This window comes from Antechinus flavipes, chromosome 1 (genome assembly GCF_016432865.1).
Source record: "Antechinus flavipes isolate AdamAnt ecotype Samford, QLD, Australia chromosome 1, AdamAnt_v2, whole genome shotgun sequence".
Taxonomy (NCBI): domain Eukaryota; kingdom Metazoa; phylum Chordata; class Mammalia; order Dasyuromorphia; family Dasyuridae; genus Antechinus; species Antechinus flavipes.
The window spans coordinates 716,192,972-716,206,429 of record NC_067398.1 but is presented as its reverse complement, the minus strand read 5'-3'; the positions used below and the strand labels follow the sequence as shown (position 1 = coordinate 716,206,429).

General features: G+C 49.0%; 1 pseudogene; it reads left to right on the top strand.

The window, feature by feature from the left end:
- The first annotated feature begins 1,186 nt into the window (after positions 1–1,186).
- LOC127548720 (high mobility group protein B1-like) overlaps positions 1,187–13,458 on the top strand; it is a 38,431-nt pseudogene continuing 26,159 nt past the window's right edge.

The following is a 13,458-nucleotide window of genomic DNA, read 5'->3' as shown; positions in this document are numbered from 1 at the left end:
TCTCTTGTCCCAAATAGGACTCCCTCGGATTCTGTTTGGAGTTGGACTGAAGCTATGGGTTCAAATCCTGCCTGAGGCATTTGTATTATCTGTGATAAGGGAAGTCATTTAAACTTTCTCTGTCTCGGTTTACTCATCTGTAAAGTCGGGGCTTCGGAGCCCCCTTTTCCAGCGTGTTCCCTGATCCTGGGCCGGCATTTCCCGGGAGCCTCTCCGTGCACGGTGCGAGGGGCCGGTCATTCAGGCGGTCAGCGAGCCTCTGCCGGGAGACCCCTCCCCGCCTCAGGGGCGCCCCACGGACAGCCCCGGTTCCACCATCTCGGGGCGAGCCCTCTGTGGGTCTGGACGGCTCTAATTGCCGGGAAGCTTTTTCCCTGGGAGCTGGACCTGAGTGTGACCCTCTGTGGTCCCTCCCCATGAGCCCCTGGGGTCAGCAGCTCCGTGGGCCCGCCCCTCCCCAGAGGGCCCCGCGCCCCCTCTGGGCCGCAGGGCTGGAGCGCTCGGAGGGCTCTCTGGGCTCCTAACAGAGCCGCGGCCATCACGTCCGGAGTCCTATTTTTGCCCGGCTTCTGCCCCTGCCAAAGCAAACTCCAGTGTGCCCGACAGCTGCCGGCCTCGGCCGTGGCCTCCTCGAGAAGGCCTGTTTTGGAAAGTTGGAGAAATGACCCAAGCAGTTTGGGAGCGGCCCGGGCTCGGAAATGTCAGCGCCGACCTTTTTTGGGGAAAATCCGAGCCTGCTCAGCCTTCAAACATCCTGGGGCTTTCAAAGCAGGAGCCAGGAGCGTCTGGGGTTTGGGGGGAAAGAGCCTTAACCCTGTCAGGGCCGCGTCCCGGTGGGGCTGGGAAAGGCTGCGAGGGGTCTCGTGCCAATTAAAACAAGCTCCTCCTTTTTTACAGATGAGGAAACTGAGTCCCAAAGAGGCAAAACCAAGTGCGTGAGGCAGGGTGGGAGATCCCCAAGCCCTTCGCTTCCCTGCCAGACCGGGACTTCCTCTCCAGCTGAGGTTCCCAGTCTGGGGAGGAGAGCTTGCCACCCCCTCCCCGTATGGTGGACACCCTTGGGACCCCCCTACTGGTGGCCTCCGGCTGTTGTTCTTGACCCGCCGGGCTCCCAGTGTTTGTCAGGAGCACCCCGGGGGTCCGGCCCCCACTGTACTGAGACAGGGACCCGAAGCGAGAATCCAACATGGCGGAAGTGAGAAAAGGCATTGTGGGAGGTCGGTCCATTGGCCAATCACCGGCGCTGGCCAGCGAGGGATGCACAAAGGGGAAGGCCGTTCTCGCCCTTACATTCGAGTGGGGAAAAGGCATTTTCAAATGTTGTTGTTCAGCCATGTTTGGCTGGATTTGGGGTTTTCTTGGCAAAGAGACCGGAGTGTTTGCCTTTAATTTCTACCTTTAATCTGACAGAGGAGGAAACTAAGGCAAAGAGCCGAGTGACTCCTGAGCCCTCGCGGACACGGGCTCTTCTCTCGGGTCCGGTGTTCGGGACACTGTGGCCGGGCAGCCAAGAGCCCACTGACCACAGAAGCAGGGAGAAATATGTAATGCGGCAGAAGGCCCCGGGGGGACCTGGGGGGGGGGCGAGCCCTGAAGGGAGGGAGGAGTTCCGGCAGAGAGAGGAAGGAGGGCGCTCCCGGCAGGGGGGCAGTCGTGCAAAGGTGTGGAGGTGGGAGATGAGGTGCGGGTGTGGGGACTGCGGGGTTGAAGGAAGCTTTGAAAGCCAAACAGGAGTTTGTGGCCAGGGATTTGGAGGCGGTGGGAGCAGCGAAGTCGTCCCCTCTCACAGAGGAGAAAACAGCCTTCTTTGCCCAAGATGAGACTGGATGCAGAGCAGGCCCCGGAGCCTTTGATTCAGTTCTAGGGGCAACAGGGAGATCCAGCAGCCTCTTGAGCACGAGAGTGACCGGGACGCCCTCGCTCAGTCCTGACTGGGAACACCCCGTGGGCAGCAGTTTTGACTCATTTAGTCCAAGCTCCTCTTTCTGGAGGGGAAACTGAGGCCCAGGAGCCGGACCTTCCACGCTCTGGTCCACTTCTTCCTGGACTCGGTTTACCAGCTGGGGAGAGGGGGTGTCAGTCGGCTGCCCACGTTAGGGGCGGGGCTCTGCGGGGAAGGAGTGGCAGGAAGCCCGGACAGCGGAGCGGGGCTGGCTGGGGGCCAGCGCCCGAGGGGAGGCTGGGCCGCAATGGGACCAGGCTTGTTTACCCCCGGCCACGGGTCATCACTCACACCCCCCCCAAGGGAAACACCAACAGGCGCATTCCTGAGGGATGAGAAGCCCATGGGCCAGGTGACATCATGAGGATTCAATGGGCGCTGTCAGGCCTCCCCTCCCCCGCAGGAAGGCGCTCAGGGGCAGCTGGGAAACGGATTCCCCTCCCCCCCCAGGGAGAGCTGGAGTGGGGGGGTTAGAACAGGGGATGTCAGGGCTGGGAGGGGGCTTAGAACAGGGGATGTCAGGGCTGGGGGGGGGCCTAGAACAAGGGATGTCAGGGCTGGGAGGGAACCTAGAACAGGGGATGTCAGGGCTGGGAGGGGCCTAGAACAAGGGGATGTCAGGGCTGGGAGGGGCCTAGAACAGGGGATGTCAGGGCTGGGAGGGGGCTTAGAACAGGGGATGTCAGGGCTGGAGGCACCTTCTTTGAGACTAAGACTCATTTTACCCACAGCACCAGGGGGAAGAGGATACTCCATCTTTTCTGAGTCCTCCTGTCCAGATAGTGCCGAGCGGAACCCCTCCCTCGGGTTGGGTTGGGGTGTGAGCTCCCCTCTAGGTGCTGCTCCGTTCTCTCCGGAGTCACCCTTTTAGCCGACTCCCAGTGGCTTTGGGGGAGAGGGAGGGCGGCGATGACTTTGGGCCTCACTTACATCCCGCTGTGCCCAGTGGAGGCAGCCGCCTGCTGATGTCACGGGCCTCTGAGAGCCTGAGCCAGTAACAATGAGGGCCTGCTAGGCCGGAGCAGCGTGAGGGTCCTCGGTCCCCGGGGCCACTTCCGGGACTGTTTTATAGCATTCCTATCAAGTAGAAAAGTTAGTGGCACAAACACCACAGCTCTTTATGTTGTGGGGTTTTTTTGGGGGGTGGGGGGTTATTTATTGTTTTTAAATTTTTTGGCAGTTGGGGGTAAGTGACTTGCCCAGGTCCCACAGCCAGGAAGTGTTAAGTGTCTGAGGTCAGATTTGAACTCAGGTCCTCCTGACTTTGGGGCTGGGACACTCCCCATTGTAGCGCCCCCTAGCTGCCCCCGATCTCTTTGAGGCAAAAATCAGATACCAAAAATATCCAGGCAAAATGAAAGCCTGTTGTCAGTGTCTGGTACCGGCTGGGCTTGGGAAGGGAAAACTGGGGAAAGGCAGACTCTGGGGGGGCTCGTTCCCGAAAGGCTCCGGACTCAGTTTCCCTTCTGGAGCGGCTCTCTTTGATCTCTCGGTGGGTCCTTCAGCCCAGGCCCTCCGGCTCACCTGGTCCCATCCCAGTCAGGGCTGAGCCTGTTATTACCTCAGCGCTTCTCCTCTTCCCTCCCCACCCTTCTTCGCTCTGTATGTGATGAACAGACGGCTGGGACTCCATCTGCCCTCTGACCCCAGGAGCCCGAGCATCCCAAATCCCTCTGGGGCCCCGGGAGACGCCCGAGCCTCACAAACAGGCGCCTTCCTGCGCCGCGGCCCTTGTTCCAGATCGTAGGGAGACAAAGGGCCGCGGCAGTGAGGGCCGCGCCGCCAGGAATCCAGTTTTGAAATCAGGTTTGTTGACTCCTGGTTTATGGGTTTTTCCACCGTGGTTCAGGGAGTTCCCGAAAGCATTAAGACAGGATCTTGCCCATCCCTTGGGAGCCAAATGGGGTGACCGGGGTGTCTAGGAAATGGTCTCTTCTCTTCCCCCTTCCCCTCTAGCATAGTCTAACTTTTTTCTTTGACAGAAGAGGATGTTTCTTCCTTGATTCCCTCTGTGACCCCCAATCTCTCATTCAGCCTCCTTCCTTTGGCAGCTGGTGGCCCAGCAGACCAGCTGTGTGACTGTGGACAATCATTTACCCTCACTCTGACTCAGTTTCCTCAGCTGGGTTGTGGTGAGGATCAAACGACCTATTTGCAAAAAGCCCTTAGAACTGTGTCTGGCACTTAGTAGGTGCTACATAAATCCTCGTCCCTTCTTCTCCCTTGGGTTTCCTTAGTTTCCTTGGGAGGATTTTTTTAATCTTTTTTTTTTAATAACTTTTTATTGCCAGAACCCCTGCCAGGGTAATTTTTTTACAGCATTATCCCTTGCATTCACTTCTGTTCCGATTTTTCCCCTCCCTCCCTCCACCCCCTCCCCCAGATGGCAAGCAGTCCTTTACATGTTGAATAAGTTACAGTATATCCTGGATACAATCTACGTGTGCAGAACCAAACAGTTCTCTTGTTGCACAGGGAGAATTGGATTCAGAAAGTAGAAATAACCTGGGAAGAAAAAAAAATGCAAGCAGTTTCTATTCATTTCCCAGTGCTCTTTCTTTGGGTGTAGCTGCTTCTGTCCATCCTTGATCAATTGAAACCGAGTTAGATCTTCTCTTTGTCAAAGAAATCCACTTCCATCAGAAAACATCCTCATATAGTATCATTGTTGAGGTACATAATGATCTCCTGGTTCTGCTCCTTTCACTTAGCATCAGTTTACGTAAGTCTCGCCAGTTCTCTCTTTCATCCTTGGGAGGATTTTTAGAAGAACCTGCTAGCTCTACCTTCTGGACTGTGGGAACCCTAACTCTCAGTGGAAAGGGCCCTTGTCTCAAGTCCATTTTTTAGAATTCCCAGCTTCCTTCACTCCTCAGTTCCAGTCCTCATCCCCCTAAGTATTATACCCTCCTGCCCTCCTCCCTCCAATTCTTTTATTCTGTCTTTCTTTTTATTTTGCACTTTCACAGAGTGATGATATACTCAGATCTCCTTGAAGGCAGGACCCGGTTTTCGTTTTTTGTGTCCCCAGTAGCCATCCCAGTGCCTAGCGCACAGTAGGAGCTTAATGACTAGTTCTAGGTTTGAAGTTGGAAGGGACTTAGGCCACCCAATATTTTACACATGAGGAGCCTGAGATCTGGAGCCCAGCGTCACAGGGTCACCCCGCTAAGAACCCAGATTTCCTGACTCCAAGTGCAGCTTTCCAGCTTCTAATAATATTTGTCAATGGACTGATGTCCCGGCTGAAGTCATTGTCCACTCTCCCCGGGGGCCAGAAAGGTGACTGTGAATATCAAACCCAAGCTGGAAAGCCTTTGAGAGTTGATTGACAGCTGGCTTTGACTCCTCTCTCCAAGGACCACCCCGATCATTACCGAAAGGCTGACCAACGGGGAATGAAATTTGGGCTGGGGGCTGTGTAAGGAGTCATTCGGATCCTCAGCATGGCGGGCCGACAAAAAGGGAAAATGACAAATATCGGAGGGGTTGTGGGAAAATGGCCATATTATTATCGCACTATTGGACGAGCTGTAAGCTGTCTCGTCGTCCTGGGGAAAAATTTGGAACCCTTCCCAGAAGACCGCCCGATTGTGTATGCCCTTTGACCCAGAAACGCCGCTCCTTGGCCCGAAAGATCAAAGAAAAGAAAAGAAGCCATGTGGACCCAAATATTTACAGCAGCTCTTTTTGTCGCAGCAAAGAATTGTAAACCAAGTGGGCGTCCATCCACTGGGGAATGACCCGGCAAGTTGTGCTTTGTGATTGTGAAGGAACACCAACGGTGAGGAAGAGGATGGTTTCAGAGAAAACTGGGCAGTCTTCCACGACCGTAGGAACTAAAAGGAGCAGAGCCAGGAGAATAATTCAGGTAATAAAAACATCGTAAACATCTTTGAAAGACTTACAAACTCTGAACTCTGCCGTGACCCGCCATAACTCCAAGAGACTACCGGTGAAGAACGCGTCCTCCCCCGAACGAGATTCGCAGATTAAGACTTTTCTTTTTGGACACCGCCAGAGTGGGCATTTATTTTGCTGGACAATGCATATTTATTACAAAGGTTCCCCCCCACGTACACACATTTCTTTTTCCCCAGGGGAAAAGGAATGGGGGAAGAAAGAAAAATTATCTATTTTTTTCCTTGAAAAGATTAAATTTTTTAAAAAGTCATTGGAACATTATCTAAGGCACAGAAGGGGTCTGTGTCAGAGTAGGGAACCTGGAAATAAGTGTTGAAAGAAATATATGTATATATACCTCTATTTATAGATATGGGTATAAGTATATATGTACAGCTACACACGTATATATTTAAAAAACACATTGTATGTTTGTGTGTGTGTGTGTGTGTGTGTGTGTGTGTGTGTGTATAATCCTGCAGTTCTAGGTTCTCTAAAATGGACAGGACCTCCAGGGTCCCTGAGGGTAACCCAACTTCCTACCCAGGATTCTCTTCTTCAGCATCCCAGACCAAAGGTCTTCTGGGAGCTCCATCCCTCCACCTTCCTCCTTGGATTAGGGCTGACTCTACCCCACACTGGAACACACCGTTTCATCAAATAACCGGTTGATGGCCAGAATCATTGGTTCATGAATTGATTGCTCTGAGGTTCTTCAAGTCATGTGTAACTTTAATTAATTTAACACACGAATTTGTGAACACTTTTATCCATCCTCCCATCAGTCACAAAAGCGATTCTACCTAAAGCACGAGGAAGATAATGTCACCGCCCCTCCTCCATTACCTCCAGTAGCTCCCTAGTGCTTCTGGGATCCCTTATTTGGTGATTTGAAGCCTCCATAACCGGGTTCCAGTCTGCTTTCTCAGGCTCAGACCTCCCACATACTCCGTGGCCGGGGATCTACTGTTCTGTCCCCTGTGTCCTGTCTCTTCATCTTCACCTCCTGACCTCCCTGGCTTTCTGCTAAGTGCCGGCTCCCTCCGAACTCTACAGGAAGCCTTTCCCTGCCTGCCCTAATCCTCCGCCTCCCCTCTGTTGATTACTCACTCCTTATCTTGTCCCAAGCCGCTTTGTTTTTACTTGTTGACTTACTGTCATCCCTTGGGATTATGAGTTCCTCGAAGACTTTGATGTTCAGTCATTTCACTCCTGTCAGACTCTCTGTGATCCTGTTTCTTGGCGAAGACACTGGACTGGTTTGGTTTCCTTCTCCAACTCATTTTACAGATGAGGAAACTGAGGCAGAGTTAAGTGACTTGCCCAGCAGATTGGAACTCGGGGAGACTGATCTTCCAGACTCCGGGCCTGGGGCTCCTGCCTCCTTGAGGAGGGGAGGGGGCTGTCGTCTGCTTCTCAGCACAGTGCCTGGCACATAGCAGGTGCTTAATAAATGTTACTAGACGGACAGGTTGGTCCTGCCCCCGCCACCCTTTGACCTTCCAGTACACCCGGAGTGGAAGTCTCTCTCCTTTGTTTTTTATTTCTGATTCCAAGGAGAGTTTGGGATTTTGAGTTAGCGGCCTTCAGGCCCGATTCCCACCTTCCGTAAAGTGCAGGTGTGATTGGGGGAAAGAATCCTGGCCTGTGTCCCAGCTCGGCCCAAATGCTGGTTCTGCCATCTTGGAGCCTTCGATTCTCTGGGCTCGGGCCTTCCACGACCCTGGTCTTCCCTTCCAGCCCTCCTTCTTTGATTTTCAAGGTCAAGGCTACAACTGGGGGGTGAGGGTGGGAATTGGGACTTTTCTGGAATCCTGTGGGAGGAAGGATCTCAGCTCCTCTCAGTAGAAGTCTGCACCCTGCCTCCCTGTGCCCTGCAAGGTTTTTGGGGGGATTGGACCCCAAGAGAGCACGAGGGGAGTGGGAGATCCCAGGCCAGTGTGGGCGGGGAGGCGAGGCAGCCCCCTCTCCTGGGGGAGCAGCACTCCCAGGTGGGGCCAGACTGTTCTTCCATGAACTCAAGGGCCAGAGTTTCCAGGTCTGACCCCGCTTAAGGTCTCCATCTCCCTGTCTGAAAAGTGAGGGTTTGGAATAGAGAGTCTCTAGGCTGCTAGCCCAGGAACTGTCTCCTGGGCCGGAGCCACGGTCCGTGCCAGCCCTGGAATCCATCTGCCCGTGGCGGCCCCAAGGGACAAGGAGTGGGGGGGACAGGGTCTTGTCCCTGACATCGGGCCTGAGGCAGAAGCTAATCTCAGCTCTTGGGAGAGGCTTCTTATAACGCCGTGTTCCTAGAGCTGTCCAAAGTGATGGAAAACACTGGGATGAGTTGGAAAGGAGCCCTGGTCTGCCCTCCGGTTACCGGACGGCCCACCCCGGGCCTTGGTTTGTCCGGCTATCAGACGGATCTCTGAGACCCCTCCCAGCTCTGAGGCCTGGTGTTCCGGACCACCTGGGAGACGCTGACACGGCGCGCTGTCCATAGCGTTCCAAGTGTCTACATCCAGGGGTGCGCAATGACGAAAGGGCCAAGGTTCCCACTCAGGAGTGACATCGGGGGTATCACTCTGTCCTCCCTTCTCTTTTCCCACCACTGTAGCCTGGGCCATCATTGCCACTTTCTTGCACAATTTAACAATAGCCTAACAGAGCTTCCTCATTTACTCCCACCCATCCAGCTATCATCCACTCAGTCACTTATCTACTCACCACCCATCCATCCATCCAACCATCCATTCGTTAACCCACCCATCCAGTGACCCCCGCATCTGTCCATCATCCATTTATCTACCCATCCATCCATCCATCCATTTATCCATCCACCTAAATAACTATCAACCCACCCACCCAAATAGCAGACCAAAGGTCCCCTCCTGGAAGGTTCCCCTGGTTGCCTCCTTGTTCTCACTTGCCCCCTCCACCTGCATCGTGGTCTTTGCTTTCTGTTTTTTTGATACACCATGTCATTTTATGTATTATTGCTACCTGCCTTGGTGCCTTGGTGGTCCGTGCTCTCCATGAGGAGCTGAGCTGAGCCCCTCTGAACTCCTTTAGCACTCAGCTCCAATCCCACTTTCTGCGGAAGCCCTTCCCCGCTTTTCCTCTTTGCTAGGGCCTCCCCCTTGGAGATTGCCTTCCGTCTGTTCACTTTATGTCCTTGTACATAGTTCTCTCTTTCCATTAGAACATAAGTTCCTTACTATACCCAAGGGGCTCTCAAACTGCACACCCGGTGACGCAGCAGTGTCCCTCCTGGGCCTGTCTCCCAAAGAGATCATAAAAAGGGAAAAGGACCCCGTGTGCAAAACTGTTTGTGGCGGCCCTTTTCGTAGTGGCCAAAAAGTGGAAACTGAATGGATGCCCATCAGTTGGGGAATGGCTGAATAAGTTATGGTATATGCATGTTATGGACTGTTATGTTCTGTAAGAAACGACCAGCAGGACAATTTCAGAGAAGCCGGAGAGACTCACAGGAACTGATGCTGAGGGAAATGAGCAGGACCAGGGGATCACTGGACACGGCAACCACAAGATTATACAATGATCAATTCTGATGGATCTGGCTCTTCGACAATGAAGTGATTCAGGCCAATTCCAGAGAGAGCCGTCTGCACCCAGAGCTAGAACTGTGGGAACTGAGTGTGCAGCACAACATAATGTTTTCACTTTTTTGTTGTTGTTTCCTTGCTTTTTTTTTTTCCTCTCATTTTTTTTTTCTTTTTGATTTGATTTTTTCTTGTGCAGCGTGATAAATGTGGAAATATGTATAGAACAATTGACCACGTTCCCTATATTGGATCACTTGCTGTCTGTGGTGGGGAGGTGGAGAGGAAGGGAGAAAAATTTGGAAGAAAGGTTTTGTAAGGATGAATGTTGAAAATTATCTTTGCATGCATTTGGAAAAATAAAAAGCTATTATAAAAAATATAAGTTTCTTGAGGACAAGGACCATGTTTTTGGCTTTTTCTGTATTCCCATCAAGCAGCGTGATTGTGGCACACAGTAAGCCCTTAATGACTGACGGACTGATTGGTCCCAGTGCTGGGTCCAGTACCACTCTGAATACAGTACGTGCTTAAGGAGTGTCTGCTATGGAGAAACTATGGAGAAATCAGCTGGGGACTGATTCTGAGCCAGAGGAGTTCTCAGCTAGCCCAGCCAGCTCCTTTTATAACCTAAAGCTTCTTCTTTTATCCTTAATTGTATTTTCCTCCAATTACATGTAAAATAGTTTTCAACATTTGTTTTTATAAGATTTGAGTTCCAAATCTCTCTCTCTCTCTCTCTCTCTCTCTCTCTCTCTCTCTCTCTCTCTCTCTCTCTCTCTCTCTCTCTTCCTTCCCCAAGACAGTGAGCAAGCTGACGTAGGTTATACATGTAAGTTATACATGTACACCCACATTAAACGTATTTCCATACTGGTCCTGTTGTGAAAGAAGAAACAGGAAAAATGGAAAAACCGCGAGAAAGAAAAAACAAACAAACAAAAAAAGAAAATAGTCTGTTTCAATCCACATTAAGTCTCCATAGTTCTTTCTCTAGATGTGGATGGCACTTTCCATCACAAGTCTATTGGAATCTAGACCAAATGTTCTTATATTGTAGGTTGTAACCCCACGTGGCTTTGCATAACTGAATGTGAGGGTTGTGAAATTATGATTTATTATCAGTAAATGTTTGATTCGTATACCTATTTTATGTACATATATACCAAGGATCACTTAAAAATTTCTCAGGCAAAAAAGGGATCGGGAGTGGAAAAAATTGAACAAACCCTGTTACAGATAAGGAAATGAGGCACTTTTCAAGATCACATACGCATCAGGGAAGAGATTTGAACTCAAGACACCGGAGTTAACGCTTTTCACTATACGCACGGCCTTCTCACAGGTTCTGATAAGCAGACAGGACCTCTACAAGGATGGTCAGTGGGTCAAGCCAATGGATCAGTCACCAGGGAGTCAGAAATCAAGCCTCAGAATTAGGAAAAGGGGCTTTTCCCCCTCTTTTGTAATCTTACTTTTGAGTAAAAATGTTGGGGTTCCTGAAAATGTCTGGGAGATGTCTTGGCAGCTGCTGGAGGGGTCAAAGGTTGTCTTGGCAGTCTGGAGTCTGTGGTTGAGGCTGCAGGAGAGGTCACCATTATTTTTCCATAGATTTTCCTGCAGCCCTCCTGCATGTCTCCTCCCAGTCTGGGGGCCACCCTGCCTGTCTATGCTTCTTCCAAGACCCACCAAGCTGGAAAGACATCCTCCCAATACCATCCTGGCTCATGCAGAGAACCCATTCCCAGAATGATGGCCATAGGGAAAGATCAGCTCATGAAATAGTCTAATTGAGGAAAAAGGGAATTATGAGGGGAATTCCCTCCTATCCATCACTTCCACTTCTGCTTCCAAGGAAATTATGCTTCCTGGAAATCTATTCTATGTACTTCATTTTACTGTGGACTTCTACATGTCTCTCTTTCTCTTTCTCTTTCCCCCCAGGGCCAGATCTGTGATTTCACAGGCACGAGAAACTCCCAGTATGGAAACTCCTTCTGCCAATACAGATTAGCACTTGGGGGTCAATTTAAAGTCTTGGAAAATTGCTGGAGGCATTAGGAAGGTATTGGTGTGTGTGTCAGAGATGACTTAAATGCATGAATAAGGGAGTGAATGAATGCATGAATAAGTGAGTGAGTGAATGCAGGAATAAGGGAGTGAGTGAATGCAGGAATAAGGGAGTGAGTGAATGTAGGAATAAGGGAGTGAGTGAATATAAGAATAAGGGCGTGAGTGAATGCAGGAATAAGGGAGTGAGTGAATGCATGAATAAGTGAGTGAATGAGTGAGTAAATGCAGGAATAAGGGAGTGAGTGAATGCATGAATAAATGAGTGAGTGAGTGAATGCAGGAATAAGGGAGTAAGTGAATGCATGAATAAGGGAGTGAAAGAATGCATGAGTAAGTGAGTGAGTGAGTAAATGAATGCATGAATAAATGAATGAATGAATGCATGAGTAAGTAAGTGAATGAATGCGCTACTCTTCCTCAGACACACTCAGTTCTTAGAATTTCTTCATATTCTTCTTCTTCCTGAAACACTCAGCCCTTCTCACTCTCCACCACTAGTTCTATCTTTCTAATTCTAATCTTCAAGGCTCATTCCAAATGTCTTTTCCTCTAGAAAGCCTTTTTTTTTTAAATTCGGGATTTTAGTGTTTTTTGTTATTCTTAACTTGATAAACATGATCACATGCATTTATAGAAAAAAAGAGAAAAAAGAGGAATGCATACACACCCTCAAATTTCTATTAGCTATAGCTTGGTTTATTTAAGTATCTATCTATCTATCTATCCATCCATTCATCCATCCATCTATCTAATACATTAGTTCCAAAGCACTTTTTCTGTTTGTCCTCACACACAGTGCTTAAAAATGTTTTATTCTTGCATTTATTTAACTTATATAATCTATAACCTATATCAGATTACTTCCTGTCTTGAGGAAAGGGGAGGTAGGAAGGGAAGAAGAAAAATTTGGAATACAAAGTCTTACAAAAACTATCTTTACATGTATTTGGAAAAATAAAATACTATTGAAAAATTTAAAAAATAAAGTCATGATGATGGCTAATGATAAAAAAACTTTTTATAATGCTTTATTCTTTCTTTTCTTTTTTTGGGGGGTATCTCACCATTTGCCCAAATTCTCCTTCTCCCCCTTAAAAAAAAAAGTCTTCCCTTATAACAAACAAGATAGTCGAGCAAAACAAATTTACATATTGAACATGTGTAAAAATGTCTGTCTTGCTCTGCACCACTACTTCTCTGCCGAGGGATTAGAGACCCATGTCATTACCTGGCTTCTAGAATTGTGATCGGATGATGCACTGAACAACATCATTAAATCTTTACAATTGTTTTCCTTGAAAATATGGTGGTCACTGTGATGGACGTGGCTCTTTTCAACAATGAGGTGATTCAAGGCAATTCCAATAGACTTGTGACCGAGAGAACCGTCTGCATCCAGAGAGAGAACTATGGGGACTGAGTGTTGATCAAACATAGTATTTTCACCTCCTTTTGCTATTTATTTGCTTGCTTTTTTTTTCTTTCTCGTTTTTTCCCTTTTGATCTGATTTTTCTTGGGCAGCGTGATATTTGTGGAAATATGTTTAGAAGAATTACACATGGTTAACATCTATTGGATTATTTGCTATCTAGGAGAAAGGGAAGGGAAGGAGGAAAACTTGGAACACAAGGTTTTGCGAGGGTGAATGTTGAAAACTATCTTTGCGTATATTTTGAAAATAAAAAGCTTTCATGAAAACATTTTTTGAAGAAAAGAAAATGTTATGGTTATCATAGAAATTGCTCTGCTGATTCTGCTCACTTCATTTTGCATTAGTTTGTAGAAACCATCTCAGGTTTTTCTGAAACTATCTTATAGCACATTATTCTATCACAGTCACAGACCATTTGCTCAGCCGTTCTCTAATTGATGGACATCTTCATTAGTTTCCAGCTCTTTATTGTGACAAAAAAAGGCTATTTTTTTATGCATAGAGAGCCTTTCTTTCTTTGATTTCTTTATAGCAAAACAATAATAATACAACATTTGTATAGTGT